The 18,696-nt window shown below is 40.0% G+C and overlaps 1 protein-coding gene across 1 annotated transcript in view; it reads right to left on the bottom strand.

The window, feature by feature from the left end:
• LOC123982746 (stonustoxin subunit beta-like) overlaps positions 1–18,696 on the bottom strand; it is an 868,592-nt gene that overhangs the window by 9,006 nt on the left and 840,890 nt on the right. The gene's annotated exons all lie outside the window — the stretch shown is intronic.

The following is an 18,696-nucleotide window of genomic DNA, read 5'->3' on the forward strand; positions in this document are numbered from 1 at the left end:
TCACTACTTTAAGCTGTTCTACAAGCTGCACGCTCACTACTTTACGCTGTTATACAAGCTGCACGCTCACTACTTTACGCTGTTATACAAGCTGCACGCTCACTACTTTACGCTGTTATACAAGCTGCACGCTCACTACTTTACGCTGTTCTACAAGCTGCACGCTCACTACTTTACGCTGTTATACAAGCTGCACGCTCACTACTTTACGCTGTTATACAAGCTGCACGCTCACTACTTTACGCTGTTATACAAGCTGCACGCTCACTACTTTACACTGCACGCTCACTACTTTACGCTGTTATACAAGCTGCACGCTCACTACTTTACGCTGTTATACAAGCTGCACGCTCACTACTTTACGCTGTTATACAAGCTGCACGCTCACTACTTTACGCTGTTCTACAAGCTGCACGCTCACTACTTTATGCTGCTGTACGCTCACTACTTTACGCTGTAGCAAAGTGTAATTTCTTCAGTGTTGTCACATGAAAAGATATAATCAAATATTTACAAAGATGTGAGGGGTGGACTCTCTGTTGTGAGAGACTGTAAATCAGCTGAGAAGTAGCCTCATTTTCTCATAGACTTTATACAATCACATTTCTTTCTGCAGCCAGTTGAGTCGCCCCCTGCTGGCTGTTACAGAGAATGCAGGTTTAAATTACTTCAGTATCAGCTTCACTTTTCAGACCCGGAGGTTCCGCTTGCGTCCTTTAGTATATTTGAACCAGTGCAGTAGCTTTCAGTTTTCGTGTCCGGCTGCACTCTGTTAAAAGACTTCCGCCAGCAGCCTTGTTTTTTAGATCCACTGTCGTCTCATGTCTTTTGATTAGGAAAAATAATGCATCTCTCTCAGGCTTGAATGCACGACTACTCACTTAACGTACTCGTACATCATCTTGTTTTTGCCTGTTTATCTTTGTGTATGAATAAAGATTGTTATCTGTCACTTCCCATCTAAAGGTACACGACAGACGCTTCATATCCGTGATGCACCAGCTCCTCTTCTATCGCTTCTCTTCTGAGAATCCGAGCTGACACTGTCATTTGCGAGTCCCTGACGTGTTACTCCGTGAAGGGCAATTTATTCAAGAGTAAATGTTAAGTACAAGACTTCGCTATAATACACATCCAGTGATGCTGAGGTGGAGATTTGCATTTGATGTAGGCTTCTTTTAAAGCCTCCTCAGACGAGAGAGACTTATCTTCCTTTAGAGTTACTGCTGTCGACCCCGTGTGAAGCCTGTTGTTACTACAACACAACACACACACACACAGCCAACGTCTTCATCACACAAATGGATGGTTTTATGGATTATGATGCCTGTTACACTGTAGAGAATCAGACTGAACGAGGGGTTGGAAATGGCTTCAGAAGATGCAGGATATTAATGCATGTAATGCAAGCGTCGGTTAATGGGGTTTCTAGTTTCACAGCGGGTCATGGATACACACAAATTATAATAAAATGGGATGTGTAAAAAAATGCAAAAGTCAAATCAATTTATTTAAAAGTAGCTTTAAGGTTTCTTCCATCTCATAAACTGTTTTTTATAAAAGAAGAATGTTTCAGACTTCAGACCAGCATTCAGTTTTTAAAAGATACCTGCAGGTGAAATAACGGTATTAAATAAAAGGTTTAATACAACATTGTTTGTTGAGGTCGTTTACCAGTTTCACTTCCTGCAGTGTACACAGCCGTCTGTAACATGTCAATCAAAGGCTCGTTAATTGCAGTGGTGAATTTAATATTTTTATATATTATTTCCCTGTTGATGATCTTTTCTTTTGATCCTAAATGGTGACACAGTTTGTAAAGTCTGTTTCCATACGAGCTCTGTCAATGAATCATCGATTTTTCTTCGGGAGCTTAATAATGGTGATTGAGATATCACAGCTGATGATGGTTTACAGGTACATGTGATGAATTAGTGAATCTGGAGCTATAAAGAACTGCAGCCAGCTGACAGCCGTTCTGTTGGAGAACCTCACTGATGCAACACAGTCTGTGAAACTCTAACTCTTCTTCTAGTTTCCACGTCCCTTTCTGTCTCACTGTGGAGGTGAAACCCTCGAGGTTCCACAACGACTGAGATTTATAAAACAGAACCAGGTGTGTACATCGGACGTGTAATCCTGACGTCTTTGTACCCCAGCAGGTACTTCTGCAGCCAACAGCAACGTCCAAACAAACAGTCATGTATCATGTCCAAAACTAGCTATGAATTTTAATAAATTTATGAGAATTAATCCCCAATTATGAATTATGAAATCTCTCGTTTTGGGGCACCACCGGAGTTGTTATTATCCTAAAGTCCCCGGACCTCTAGGTAGCTTTTAATAATTATACAATTATTCACTAGTGATCAGTTAGTTAATAATCACTCAATTATCTTAAATCAATCAGTCAGTCTCATATCTAAAGGGTCAATTCTCTTGGCAGGGACATGGAAATGGTCAACACACACACACTTCCTTGATTACAGTGAATTTAGTAACTAACTAAAGTGATATAAAAGGGTGGTTAAATACAGGGAAAATAAACAATGAGAATGGAGGTTCGTTTGTGGGAAGCATTTGACTCATACGGCAACTAATGAATGCAATTAGATGATAACTCGGTTAAATTTGTCTAGGGGTTTAAAGATTCCATATGCTGGACTAAAGAAAAATGGATTAGCAACTATTGGACATCACTGAACACAGAATGTAGTGTTTTGGTCTTACTGCTTGTGTTTCTTCCCGCCGGGTTGATGGTAAACGGCCTCACACTGGCAGAGTCCATGCGTTCTCAGTTAGGACAACTTAAAGCTGTCGGCCATTTGCTTTCTCTGCCAGGGAATTTCTCCGGGGGTCCGTCTCTGGAAGGCTTATGGAAGAAACTTGCAGTGGGGCCTTTCTGACCCCGTCTCGGGTCAGGTTTAAGTCGTCCTTTGTGGTTGCTGGCGGGACACGTGGCGTCGTCAGACCTCCGTGGGCTTAGCTCGACGAAAAAGCTTAAAAAGGGAACTTGGTCGTTCCTGAATTAGTCCAGTGTAACTTAACGGACTGATAACTTTAACAAAACAAAAGAAAGAAAGAAAATAAAACAAGTAAAGTTGCTGGAACTGAGGGACAAATCGATGTTGCGGCACTTCGCGTGTGTAGCTTCAAGCGAAACAAAGACTTCGTTGCGCTGGTGGGAATTCTTAGGGCGTTGCCGGGAGAGGCACGCCGGACGCGTGCCGAAGCGTCCAGAGAGTAGAGCGGAAGAGAAGAGCACGAGGAGAAGAGAAGAGAGCGGGTGACGTCGTGTGTCGCTCTTTTGTGGTCTGGGGCGTGGTTTCCCCAGGTGGCGTTTCCGGTTTCCCGGGGGACTGCCTTTCTAAACTTTTAATGTCTATAAAAGAAAAGAAAATCTATTTGCGTGTATTATAATCAAATATTTTCCACAATCAAACCTCACTGGTCAAACAGTTGTACCGTTCTAAGTTAAACATTTGGTAACAGGAAAACACTTGTCAAATTATTGGTTGTGATGAATGAGTGACATTTATACATTAATGGCATTTCCAACAATGGTATGTAATACTTATTTCGTCCACTTGGGGGAGCTCAGGTTACATGAGGAAGGCTTAGATTAATCCAAACAATCTTTCCTTAGGAACTGGGGAATTTAGTTATTTGGCCTTAAATTCAAGCTGGCGATTAAGAGTATAGTAAGACATTTCTTTATCATCTTTCTAAAGGAATTGTGTGAGAAAGTATTGTGAACAACCATTGGTTACACATAAGATGAAGGAGTGTCCTTAATCTTGCTGAAAATAAAAACACTGCAAAAGTAACTTATTTAGATTCTTTTCACACTGATATCAACAACAGATAGCAACAACATGGTAACATAACTACTCAAGTAGAGGACGTAGGAGGAACGTAATCAAGTAACTAAAGATTTAATTAAACTTAATTAAATGCTTTGAGTCTTTTGGAGACTGCAGTTGTTGTTTACACAAAGGCGTGAAGGGTTATCCCTTTGATGAGGTAACGAAACACAGACCAAGGTCAGTTGCCACGGTTACACGTATGTGTGTGGGGGGGCAGTTTAGGATTTCCTGACCCCCTCCAAGGAGAGTGCCGATAGGCTGTTCAGGGAAATGCTAATCGCTGGTTAATGTCCCTTTTGTCAGTTTAACAGTCAGGCACCGCGTTATCAGGCTGGCGGAATCAAAGGTGTCAGTTTTACGAATAGGCTTCTCAGAAATAGCACTTAGGGAAAGTGACCTCCACCCCCCATTCTGTTGGGGTCTCTTCAGCCGTCTGTTGAAAGTTGATCTTTAACCCCCCCTGCTCTCGGGGAGAGGGGGATAGTTTTGAGTAATTTAATATAAATGCACAAATCCACACTGTTGTCCCACTACAGTCATCACCTTAAGTTGTTTGCGGAGGAAGACGGCATGAAAACGCTTGGTGGCGCTAAAGGTTTTCCCCGTTTTTCCACGGTAGCCCTTTGTTTACATTATACTTTTTTAAATCGATGTAAAATAAAACCCGTAACAGCTAGTGCATTCTTCTTTCTTTGCAGCAGAAAGCTAAGGCTTCTGTCATTCGAGTCAACGCGTTGTACGCTTCCGGCAACGCCATTACGTTTTGTTACGTGTGGTGAAAAAAATTAACAGCTAAGCAGGTCACAGCAGGAATGTCACAGAGAGAGATTGAGGCCCCATCCACACTACTAAGTTTTAGTTTACAAATGGAGAATTAAAACGAATATAATCTCCGTCCATACCAGCGTTTTAGAGTTTATCTCCGTCTATACTCAAACGACCGAAAACGCACATCAAGTGGCCGTTCAGCAGATGGTCTCTTTCGTTACAGAAGATTTGGCGATGGAATAAAGTAATGCAGACGAAGAACCAGACGGGATTTTGTATTATTTTTTTGCATGCACCAATAACAAGCTGAGACTGTGGCGGCAGAAAATAGACTGGGAGTCATCGCAAAGGAAACGGCGACACGCACAGTACACCTGTATGCAGAAAAGTGTTATTTGCACAGTACACGATATTTTAATAAAAATACCAACTCATAAAAACTCTGTCAGCAGCATCGTGTTTCTGCTTTACATGACTTATACTACCCAATCAGAGAGCTGAGCGTCTGCGTCATCGTTTCTAAAGTCGTACGTTTTTGCCCGTCTTCACTAAAACGCCCTCCGGAGTTTTGAAACGCTAAACTGGGTCGGCAGCGTTTCCAAACTTCTCAGATTTAGGTCTTCAGGACGGGAGGTGTAAACGTATTAAAAGGTCTCATTTTAAAACCTAAACGCAGTAGAGTGGAAGAACACAAGATTGGGTAGTTTAGCAGAGTTTAGTATATAATTTAGTTCATAGTGAACATAGCAGGCCTCGGTCTAACACACTTTAGTAGTGGTTGACAGGAACTGCCATGATGACTACATCAAGTGAACACACAGCACTTTCACTAAATAAACACCTTTGCACTCTGCTCATAAAAAGGTGCACAGTTTAAATAACTTGTGGAGTGTTAGGAACTATTTTGTTGATATTTCTACATTTAGAATTTTTTTGGGATCAATATGTTTTGTGTTTATTTTGTAAAATTCTTTTTGTAGATTTTTTATATTTTATTTATCACACAATTTCAATACTTTATCTTTATTAATTATTATTTAATTAAAATTGAATTATTATGGTTTATTGACCTTTTAGCTGAGGTTGTACAGAGTTTATGGATATGCAGCATTTGAAGACACTCCATGAAATGACATCACAACAGGCAAAAATACCAGAGTAGGCATTAGCGGACCTTTTGTAGTGCAGAGTTCAAAGTCAAAGAATTCAAAGAATATCCAGCTGCTGCCGCTCCAAGTGGCTGCAGATCAAGGTTTAACCATGTTTAGTCCTCACAGTGCTACCAGCACGGAGTCCCTCAACAAACACAAGACGTGACTTTTCTTTGAGAAAGTAATATACAAATAATGTTTATTCCTAGCTAACAGCTATGCTAGCTATCAGTTAACAGCAACATGTAATCAAACTAAGCACTCAGGGGCAAATAGTATCCAAGGCAATAAGAGCAAAGGTCGTGGTAAATATTCGCGTGGACACGACTGCTAAAACCCGGGAGCACTTTCGACTGGTTAGCTTAGCTTAGCACAAAGACTGGAAACAGGGGGAAACAGCTAGCCTGGCAGCTCTGAAGCTCCCTGATTAACATGTTCATGCCCATCCTTCTCTTCTATGCCTTCCTAGTAACTGGTATGTTTTTAGTTGTGTTGATCATTTCTGATATCCACACAGGCAGGAGTAAATAATGGTCCCCTCACTGAAGGACTGCGATCAGCCACTTCACGGGACCTGATGCTTTTTCAAACTCGAGTGTTTCCTCTTTTCGCTCAGTTCATTTGAAACAGTGTTATTTGAACTCAAGTGGTCCCAAATAACAGCAGACAGGAAAAAACCATGTCTGGAGAGAGAGGAGGGAAAACAGACAGAACCATAGAAATCAATAGAACAATACACACCAGCCTTTAAAGAACTGAATCAATTTATTATCGTCTTATCATCCACACTGCACGTTTCTTTATTCCACAAGAGAGCTGGAGTCAACCCTGGAGCACTATGGGTAATATCTCCTTACTCTTGTGTTGTGCTGATTGCACTATTTTGTTAACTCTTACTTTTTTCCCTACGTGCTAACAACTCTTACTAGCATCATGTTTAGTTAATCTCTTACTGTATCGATGCTTTGTCGATGCTTGGATGTTGTTCCTCAAATGTAAGTCGCTTTGGGTAAAATGCCAAATGAGTAAATGTAAATGTCCTAAATTCTGAATGGTGGCACAGAAACCGCTAAAAGAATTCACAATAACGATATTATCTACCTCACCCGAATCCCTCGCTCTCTCGGTTCTTTGACGCTGCCCTAAATGAGCAGAGGCATAACAATGCCGGAGATGTCCCCTGAGCGAGGCTCTAAACCCCGAACTGCTCCCCGAGGCGCCGTACGATGGCAGCCCACTGATTTGTACTGAAATTAACCCTACGGGGATTAATAAAGTTAAAGAAATCTGATGATGAGGATGTGGAGGTGAAGGCGGGTGGTCTTTGCCCCTTTTGACATTACTTTTGATGGCACTTCCTGCAGACTGGGGTGTCAACCAACACCCAAAAACTCCCACTCTCACTCTCGTCAGCCACGTCCTCCGTCTCCAACATGATGGACTTTGCGCTTCAGTAGCAGAGACTGTAGAACAACAGGTCAGTAGTCGCCACTGTGTCGTACTAGCTCTCTAGCTACTTACGACGTCTTCGTCTTCTTCCTCTTTTTTCCGTTTAATGCCGGGTGTCGACCAGCATTAAGGTGCACAAGCGCCACCAACTATGTGGAAATGATTTAAAAGATGCTGGATTATTTAAATTAGATTAATGTTTGTGTTTCTATTAACACAATATCAATATTCACAGCAGCTTCCGTGCACATCCGGTTCCAGTGTTGTTGTTAGCGTCGGTCGGCACCCAGAGCTCCGCTGGACTACGACTTCATATTTATATAAAAGACAGACAAAACTGGACATTACTTGGAGAAAAGAAAGAGAGGAGGTTGAACCCCCTGGTGAGTTCAGAAAATGTGTGTCTAATTTTATTCCAGCTGTCGTTGTACTTTACTGTGAACAGGTTAGCATAGCATAGCCCTGATGGTTCCGAACACCATTCAGAAAACAAACATTTTAAAAGTTGTTGTCCTGCTGACAGACCTGACAAAGCATTAATTCATATATCTAACAAGACGGCATCATATTGTAGTTATTTCAGCATCTGTTTGATCGTTTATTGCAATTAAATCACAGCAAAATGTTTATTTTGGGTTCATGCAGCTGTAGCAATCGCGGGTTGTGTTAATCGCTTTGTGTGTGAACACTTGGCAGATGTCCAGCGATGAAACCCGCGTGAGGAAAGCGTAGTGAGGATTAAATTTGCGTTGTATGTGAACACACCTTCAGAGGAAAAGGTCTCGGTCTGATCACAAGCTAATTATCGGGTGTTTGTGGTGAGAAAGTGATCCGACCTCCATGTGACGCGACTGCAAGGCGAACTCTTCAGGTTTGAGCTAAACGAGTGAAATCAACAGTTGATAGCAGCTAGTCAGAGGATGAATCAAGAACCAGCAACCGAGTACGTTGCCTTCTTGTTACCTGTTACCATTGATGCACGTCAACTCACACCAACTCATTCACCCAGTGTTTATTTTGTTTGTTTAATAATTTAAAGGGACAGTGCACATAAATCAACTTAAGTCCAATATGGATATGTACCAGATGGCAGCCACACAGACTAATTTGTCTGCATGGCTGCTATCTGCAGTCCCTAGATTCATTCACAGCAAACCAGCTGCAGGTTTGTGGCACCGACCGTGACCTGCAGCGCCCCTGGTTTGAGTCCAAACAAACAAAACATGCCCCCAAAAATAAAACTGAAGTGTTGGACGTGGTGATGGCGCTAGATTCCTCCCGTGCAGAACATGTGTGTCTGAACCACATTTAATGGAAATCCATCAAAGTAATGTGGAGATTTTTTACTCAGAGCCAAAAAGAGTTGGAGCGACACTCTGAGACCTCTCGCTGATGAAACCTGACGCGTCCCGACAGAGCGTCCCCACGGCAGGCAGGGAACCATCTGCTGCATTAATGCATCGCGTCCCGTCTGTCTTAATGATATATAGCTAGTTAGCATTAGTGGATGTGAAGGCATTTACATACTAAACAGGGAACCACATGTTCAGTCAGTCCTGATCACTCGGATCTACGGCGCTCAACGCATCATTTAGTATGTCACTTCCTGTTAGAGAAACTTCCCATCGACTTTATTGGTGTGTTGGTTTTTTTTAAAGCAGTTTAATAATCCTTCTTCCTGATTTTGATTCCCTGACAGGTTCACTGATTCTGTGAATATCGTTCCAAAAGACCCAGAATGTCAGTTTTTCCATTTAACAGTGTGAATCTACGGTGAGCTGTGAAGAGAGACTTGGGTCCTCCAACCAAACCACAGTGTGCGGTGTAATATTTTAGGTTTTAGACGTAGTTTCTGCAGCTTGTTCAGTCCAAATAATCTAAAACAAACTAACGAAGCAAACCAAGACTGCACACAATGTACTTTTATTTTGGACAAAATCCTGCCAGGAGAGGAGAAACTGTTCATGGACCAAAAAGGAGCTCACATAAACTTTTATTTCAACCTGTTCTCTCTCCCAAGTCGTCACACACGGACGAATGGGATCAGTTTGTAACGCACTGGGAAGCCCTGTAGCGTCTTTTATAAAATGCTAAATGTATGTGTGGGATATTTGCAAATTATTAAGAAGCGCACGCTGTAGAGCATTTTTTTCCGTTTGGGCTACTGTAGAAACGTGGCGGTACAACATGGTGTCATCCATGCAAGAGGACTGTACATATGTAAGGTCTTTATACACCACTGAACACATAGTTATGTATGTTATGTTGCATTTCTGTCAATAGATTCTAATAAATATTCCACACTGGATCTTTAAGTTTTAACCACAATATTGTTTTTTTTTCTCCAAAACCTATACACATTTTATATATGTAGATGTATTTCAGAGAAGTATTGTGCTTAAATTATTTTATAAATATATATATATAAATTAACACACGTTGTAAAGCAAAATGTCTGAAAATCCTGCATTTATTTACGTCTCCACACATTATTGTAAGTGTTAAAGAACATTATTTATACCGGACATGCAGGTTTCATGATGCAGTTGTAAAATTCACTTTTCATTTTTAGGAGTAAAATATCAATATTTTGTTAATTTCATCTTTATTTCTTTGAAAGTCAATATTCCGCCTGCTGTTTGTTTTGATGAAATTCTGAAGCTGTTGTTGTTCTTTCTTATTAAAAATCCCCAATCCGCTGGGCTGTTAAAACATCTTGAGGCAAAAACAGTCTGTCTCGTGGGTGTCGCTGATTAAATGTGGTGTCCCACCTCCTCCGTGTCCACAGGCTCCGTGTCTCAACCGTCTTTAAACCAACCTGTCATGTCTGAGCTCTGAAGAATAAAAAGCCATGAATATATTTATAAAATCCATAATCTGTTTTCTAGAGAGACAGAAATAATGTTCTACAACGTTCACACATTTTTTTTATTAAACTTTTATGACAAAATAAAAACAAAATAACTTTAAAGACAAAGGGATTCGGGTTCTTCACCATGTGGATGTGAGAAGTGACATTTTGTTTTTAAATACTCAGAAACCCTAACACAGTTTGGTTGGTTGCCTCGTGGAACAGTGTGCAGTCTGTTTGAAATATGAGCATCTGAATGGGACAAGAAGCCCAAAAGTACGTGTAAAAATCAGTGGCTTTCGATCAGAACTGATGAATGAGTAAAAGACAACAGCTCCTCACTCACGTCTGTTCGTCGTGTCCTCCTCCAGGTCGTTCCAGGACTTGGCGCGGCAGATCGACGTGGACTACGGCACGGTGAGGGACTCGGCGGTGTACGACTACTTCAGGAACAAAGGCACCAACCCTCTGGAGCAGGACAGCACCTACGCTGAGCTGTGGAGGACAATCAGCAAGAACAACGGCATGGACTACTCCGTGTCCAGCCCGTCTGAGGGCATCCGCAAGGTACGAGGGCGTCTGTGTGTGTCTGGAGGTGAAGGATAAGGCCGGTGTTATTTTGTGTTTTCCTTATCGGTTCAGATACCATGAAAACGCCAAAACCAACAACACGCTGGTCCGACTTTAACTCTGTCTGGCTTTCTGACGTAAATCTTTGAAAACACTTCTGAGAGACAAAGTTTCTAAAAAAGAAACTAGCTGTTCAGGTTTAAACAGGAACCCTCAGGTTGAGCTGTATTACAACACTTGTTTTGTTCACAGCAGGCAAACATACAAACACACTCCTCTGTTTACCCATTAGTTAATTGCAACAGCAGTTCCACAATACACCAATTAGTGAGGCGACGGCGGCGGCGGCTCAGTTTGTGTGTGTGTGAAACCAGAAGTGGTGTTTCGCTGCTGTACATTACTACGCTCGCAGATCTCCTAAAAAGCAGATGACAAATTAGCGCCAGAGACAAATCGGCTCTGAGCGCATCCATTATTCAGCCATTTGCATGATACCCCCCCCCCCTTGACGTTTTCTCCCAAACAGTGACGCACACACACATTTTAATCAGTTTTATTGTTTCTGTCGAGTGCTTTTCCAATACAGAGCCGATCAGCTGCCCCCCCCACTCCTCCCACATGCTGACGCTCTGCATCACTAAGTACGTCCACAAAGCTGCATCGTCACCTGAACACACCGGTAACACCGAGGCTGGACTTCCTTAAGCAGGCATGTGATTGGCAAAGGGCAAAAAAGCAGGAAAATATACTGTGACCCCCCCCCACACCCCGATAAAACTGGCGGCGGCTCTATTATAGCATATGGATGGTAAAGCAGGACCCATGACAATAACTTATTTGGTGGATGTGTTGCAGTGGGAATCCACTGCGCCTTCGCCTCCTCTCTATAATAATTATTCATTTGTATTAATTTTTTACCAAGCTTCAACAGCTAAATGTGCAACATGCAGCATTAAATAATTGACTGTATAACTAATATAACTAACTTTCAAATTAGTTTAGTAGAAGTTAATAGATTATTTTTAATGAATAAGAGACAGCAGCAAAGGTTGTCGCCTGTTTAAGACCTGGTGGCCTGACTGTTAAAGTTATATTATTCAGGAAAGTCAAATCAGTCTCTGTCTATTGATAAACTGTAGGAGAAAGTTTTCACATTTCAACTCTGGCAGCGGGCGGGCGTGCGCGTGAGACGAGAACGATCGCGCCAGTTTCACGGGATCGCGCCAGTTACACAAGCCGTTGTTACCTCAGGGAGCGTTTGCCTGCCTGTTGATGAGGAGCGCAGAGCGACCCCCGCAGATCAAAGCCGTCTGAAAAGGCCTTATATAAACCCCGTAACAACCATTCACAAGAAATTCATTTATAACTTGCCAAAACCTTTTAAGCTGATGCTTCAATTAGCCTAAAGCTGATGATACACGGGGCAACTTTTTGAGCAATGTTGCTGGGGACAAGTCCGACTATGTTTTGAACAGATAGCGGCGGTGCGGGACGGGTGGCGGAGTGGTGGGGGAAGGATATTACGGTAGTAATCTTTATTCATTACCATTGACGACAACGCTGCCCTGCACGATTGCTCTAAAAGTTGCTCTGTGTATCAGCAGCTTAAGCCAATGTAGAAGTGTTCGCGGTTAAAAGCTTTTTGCTGGTCGCACAAAGTTTACAACGGACGACAAAGTTCTTTGCATCTTAGACTGTGACACAATAATGGCAACTACTTTACTTACAGCTGTTGAAAATACCTCTCCTCCCTGTTCTCCTGTCTTCCTTTTTGGCTAATAATAGCTGATAAGGTTCGGTGCCGCTGAGCTGCAGCGCGGTCGCGCATTTACGTCAGGGGTGGTGCGTTCAGAAGGGCAGCCTTAATGTGATTAGTGACTGTAGTAACATTACTGTTTTAGAAATAGTAATCCGTCACACTACACACTTTACTGGGAAAATTACAGTATCACTGCCCAACTTCACTGATGCGCGAGAGCGACTGTGTTACACACTGCGCAGGTGTGGAATGGAATAAAGCAGGGCTCAGCCCAAACCCAAGGTGCACATGTGCAGCGAAGAAAGTTCAAGTAACGCAGAGTTTAACAAACAAATTATTATATAAATATTTATACTACATGTGTGCTCCTTCTCTTTGTGTTCAACTACGGTGTGAAACCATCAGAGGACTGTGGAAGGACAGACCCTGGTGTCTGGACGCACAAAAATCTGTCAAAGAGTTTTAAAATATTGAAACAGATGTTTGAAAATTCTGATCACAAAAAAATAGTTTTAGAAGTAGTTTTTGAAGCAGGGGCGGATTCAGGTTCCACCAGCAGCAGCCACACAACCCACCCCTGATGTAAACCAGACTACTGAGCAGTGTTACAGTAGCTTCAGTAAAACAGAAGCAGGGGAAGGTGCTGCTCTCAGGAGGAAGCTGGAAGGACACATACTGGCACACTCTTTCTACAACATGGAGGAGAAACTAGTTTAAATGAGGATTTATATTATTATAATGACATTAGATGAAAAGTTAGATTTTAATCTAATAGTATACTGTTACTGTTTTTAATATGCATTGTCATTTTATGTCATTGTACACTATAGAGTTCACCACTAGTATAATATTTATTCCAGTTGGACAAAACCCACAAACCTCCTTATCTTCTCCCGGCTGTCTCCTGTCTCGCATGCTCTAGCTAAATTTTTCCGGTTTGCACGAATCGATTTTTAGGGACATATGCGAGCCAAATGGTGGCACCGTAGAGGCCTGTACAGTGATACACAGAAAAAGCAGAACATCTGCGGGTTTGAGATTCTGTTTTAATCCATATTTCATATTCTGTTAAGTTCTGTGTGTGTAGCATGATGGGACTAAAACCTTTTGTTTAATTAAACAACCTTGTACCGTGAAAAATGTTTCTGAATATTAAATAATTACCAGAATGTTGAATTTGAATTGTTGCTCATGTCACATACCACAGCCTGATACTTCCTGTACCTCTCGTGACTGAGCCTGCGGTAAAGCTCAGACTTTCATCTTTTCAGCAGTATTTTCAGAAAAAGGCATCAGCTAGGCTAAAAACAAGGCTTACCTGGTGTGTTGCACACGGGCCACCATCTTCACCGTCACAGGGCTGGAGCCTCAAGTTACCTCGGTAACCTCACATCCTGCCGCCTCGCACAAGTCCCGGCTTTGATTGGCAGGAGACAAAGATCAGAGACGATTGGCTGGTTTCACGCAAGTCAAGTGTTGCCATAGAAACTAGACAATCCGGAGAGGTGTTTTTATTAATAAACACAAACTTGTCAACAACTTGTGACTGGTGAGTCTTGCTTTGCCCTTCTGTGTGTCTGCAGGCTCAGAAGAGTCCCTACGCCTTTCTGTGGGACATGGCGGTGCTGGAGTACGCCGCCCTGACGGACGACGACTGCACCATCACTGTGTCGGGAAACAGCATGAGCAGCAAAGGCTACGGCATCGCCATGCAGCACGGCAGCCCCTACAGAGACCTCTTTTCACAGAAGTAAGTGACGCCGCGGCGGTAAAACATTATCAGATTTCACTGATCATTGGTGGAAAGTTACTCAGTCCGGTGAAGAACAAGTGACCAGGTTTGTGTTTAGATCTGGATCCAGTAGCACTACAACTTGTTTTTGGTATTTGGTGCAATAAGGGTTTGAGGAAAAAAAAGAAGTTCGGTTGATGAGTTCTTGTATCGTAAAACCTGCCATAACTCTTGAATGCAGTGTGCGACTGAATTGGGTACTTTATGAATCCCACCTGGATGCTGCAGATTTACAGCAGCCGAGACGCATTTAATTCAAAAACAAGAAAAACTACAATCTTCCTCTGCTGAACTAAGATTCAAAACATATATTTTTCATTTAAAGTGCGACTCAATTAACATTTTACACAATTCATCGTTATTACAAACTCTGGGAAAGTGATAAAAATAATAGTTTTTTTGATTAGTCGACTAATCTGACAACTAATTTACTGTTAAACTGCTAACTTTTTTTTGGTAGCTGATTAATATAACAATTAATGAATTCAAAATAAATTGCCTCATTAATAATTGAATATTTTATTCAACCATCCTGAAAGAGAGACACATTAGAATAATGATAATAGTGGCATTTTAAAAAATGAGTCTAACTTCCACGTCACTTTTGTGTTATGATATTATTAATTTTAATAAATGACTCTGTCAGATGCCGGGTCAGAAAAATACTGGACCTCAAATTCAAATGGATTGCTGTGGCACAGATTCATTTAAACTCTGTTTGTCGACGCTTTCTCTGAACAATCTGTGTCTTTACTGAGTGCTTGACTCAAAACTTTAGACGGTTCTTATTTGCCACTTAATCAAAACAATTGCACAACACATAAGGAAGTTTTATTCAAAATCAGTTTGTTTTTAAAACAGGAAGAAAAGAAGATCTCAAAGAACATAATTTTAAAAATGAGCATTCAACAGATATTGATCTTCACGCTGGCACAGAGGCATTAAAAACAGACTTCTCTTCTTCCTGTATTTTTTAGCTTTGCTGCTTCTTTCCCTGCTCGATCAAAGTGAAACATAACGGCTGGAGTGTGACGTGGCTTCCTTCAGTGTTTTATCTGTGATGGACAGAAACCGAACAGGATTTTGGATGAAAGCTTCTTTGTCGGCTGGTTTTATTGTGCAGTTAACGGTGACTTCTGATCCTCTTTGTTGACATGAAGTCTCCATCATCAGCCTGTAAATCCCCCGATGTGTGTACAGGAAAGAGTGTCTGACGCAATTACAACAGAGCTGTTTGAAATGTACGTTAATGAGAGACTGTAGTCACGCTGACTTATGTAAAACGTGGCGGGCAGTGCAGGTGTTTGAGAGGTATTTAGTTTGAGGTGAGAAACACCTCCTGCAGGCAGACTTCACCAACAGCGCTGGATGTTAAAGTCCAATAAGCTCACATGAAACGAGCTCGTAATAAGCAGCACTGTTGTGAAGGAAATGAGATTATTCACGGTGTGATGTGTAAACAGAGGGACATGTGCTAATTACCCTTTTGATTTTGTGAGGCAGATGTTTCAGCAAAGGCGGGGGGGAATTCAGTCTCCTCTCTCTTCCCAAACGCAAATTGATCCCGGAGCGAGTTTCAAAATCGCAGAGATCATTCAGTAAATCTCCACATTATTACATCATGAATTAACGGTGTAAAGAGCTCCGAAACTCTGAGAGACTTTCTCAGCCGTCTCGTATCGATCAGTTCCCAGAAAAGCAGGAAGTTGGTGTAAAAAGAAACCTGAGGGATTTTAGCCAAAAATCTAATAACGTCATTCTTTGTGTTACAGTTTTTTGTGTTGATCTCTCAAATTTTTTTTCATCTTAAGCGTTTTATTGATCATTCAGGTTCTTAAAGCTGCACTTTACAGGAAGTGAAACACAAAGACATTAGGTGGTAAAGATGGCTGCCATCTAAGACATCGACATCACTTAAATTCATCCAGATCCAGGAGAAGAAGTTTAAAAGTCTCTCTTATCTCTGTCCTCCCGATGTCCATAATTCCTGTTGGTCATCTCAGAAACCCCTGAACTCATTTGTAGTCCTTCTATAGAAGCCCATTTCTGCCAATGTTTTTAAAAAAGACAATCCTGTTAAGTCATTATGACAAACTTTGAGGATCTCATATTAATTAAAAAACTTTATAAAAATGAGAAATTATTAAAATGAATTAGTATCTAAAAATGAGGTAGTATCTCAACAGAAAAAGTGTCAATATAATGAGAAAGTTAAAATAATGAGACAGTATTTTTAAATGAGTTAGTATCTCTGTATCCTCAATAAGCGATTGAGGATGGATGGATGGATGGAGTTAGTATCTTAAAATGAGTTAGTATTTTTAAATAATGAGTTAATCTCACAATAATGAAACCTTCTCAAAAGAATGACTTGTATATCTTGAAATGAGTTAATATCTTAAAATAATGACTTAATATCTAAAAAAAAGACTTAACTCAAATAAGTTAGTATTTTAAAATAATGACTTAATATCTAAAAAAAATTACTTAACTCAAATGAGTTAGTATCTTAAAATAATGACTTACTTATTTAGAAATAATGATACAGTATCACATAAACTATTAAAATAATGAGTTAAAAAATTAGTTAATCTCACAATAATGAAACCTTCTCAAAAGAATAACTTGTATATCTTGAAATGAGTTAATATCTTAAAATAATGACTTAATATCTAAAAAAAAGACTTAACTCAAATAAGTTAGTATTTTAAAATAATGACTTAATATCTAAAAAAAATTACTTAACTCAAATGAGTTAGTATCTTAAAATAATGACTTACTTATTTAGAAATAATGATACAGTATCACATAAACTATTAAAATAATGAGTTAAAAAATTAGTTAATCTCACAATAATGAAACCTTCTCAAAAGAATAACTTGTATATCTTGAAATGAGTTAATATCTTAAAATAATGACTTAATATCTAAAAAAAAGACTTAACTCAAATAAGTTAGTATTTTAAAATAATGACTTAATATCTAAAAAAAATTACTTAACTCAAATGAGTTAGTATCTTAAAATAATGACTTACTTATTTAGAAATAATGATACAGTATCACATAAACTATTAAAATAATGAGTTAAAAAATTAGTTAATCTCACAATAATGAAACCTTCTCAAAAGAATAACTTGTATATCTTGAAATGAGTTAATATCTTAAAATAATGACTTAATATCTAAAAAAAAGACTTAACTCAAATAAGTTAGTATTTTAAAATAATGACTTAATATCTAAAAAAAATTACTTAACTCAAATGAGTTAGTATCTTAAAATAATGACTTACTTATTTAGAAATAATGATACAGTATCACATAAACTATTAAAATAAAAAAATTAGTTAATCTCACAATAATGAAACCTTCTCAAAAGAATAACTTGTATATCTTGAAATGAGTTAATATCTTAAAATAATGACTTAATAACTTTTAAAAAATGGCTTAATTCAAATGAGGTAGTATTTTAAAATAATGAGTTAGTATCTAAAAATAATGACTTAATAACTTTTAAAAAATGGCTTAATTCAAATGAGTTAGTATTTTAAAATAATGAGTTAGTATCTTAAAATAATGACTTAATATCTAAAAAAAAATGACTTAACTCAAATGAGTTAGTATTTTAAAATAATGACTTAATAACTTTTAAAAAATGGCTTAATTCAAATGAGTTAGTATTTTAAAATAATGACTTAATAACTTTTAAAAAATGGCTTAATTCAAATGAGTTAGTATCTAAAAATAATGACTTAATAACTTTTAAAAAATGACTTATTTTAAATGAGTTAGTATCTTAAAATAATGACTTAATATCTAATAAAAAATGACTTATTTTAAATGAGTTAGTATATTACAACAATGACTTCCTTGCACTGTGATTTGTGTGGAATGAAAAGCAGCAGGCCTCACCGTCCTGAGGAGCCACTTTGAAAGCTTCTGAACTAACTCTATGAAGTTGTGAGAGAGGCAGCTCACAGCTGGAGCCCTGAGGAAGCGTTTGATGTTTGCCCGCACACGATCCCTCAAACCCCTCAACCCAGAAACCACCGTGTAACTTTCTGTGTCACGTCTGTGAGGAAGAAGAACACAAATAGTGACTGTGAGTTTTGAGCCCGGCAGCATTAATAGAGATGTTAACACAAAGCATTAGCGGCTGCACCGCTGTGCTGCTGATATTATTACCGGAGCAGACTGCAGATTGGCCGTGCTGAGGGGAAATGGGCTCTCTTGGATGAGTTTTCGTGCCCCGTGGCTGCGTGGGAGGCACGCCCGAGGCCTGACAGCAACCCTACACCACAAATGTCATTTACACTCCTCCGGCTGCGTTTATCTGACTACCCCCTCCTGTCCCGTCGACTTCCATCTTCATCCTTCCGCTCTCTCGCTCTCCAGCTCTGTGTGATCCCCTCTCGTCCTCCCAGGCCATGCTCAGACAGCGAGCAAATCCTGTTTCTCAGATCGGCTCTTTAAAGCTTTGAGACGGTCCGCTTTG

The sequence above is a fragment of the Micropterus dolomieu genome, linkage group LG14 (assembly GCF_021292245.1).
Source record: "Micropterus dolomieu isolate WLL.071019.BEF.003 ecotype Adirondacks linkage group LG14, ASM2129224v1, whole genome shotgun sequence".
NCBI classification, from domain to species: Eukaryota; Metazoa; Chordata; class Actinopteri; order Centrarchiformes; family Centrarchidae; genus Micropterus; species Micropterus dolomieu.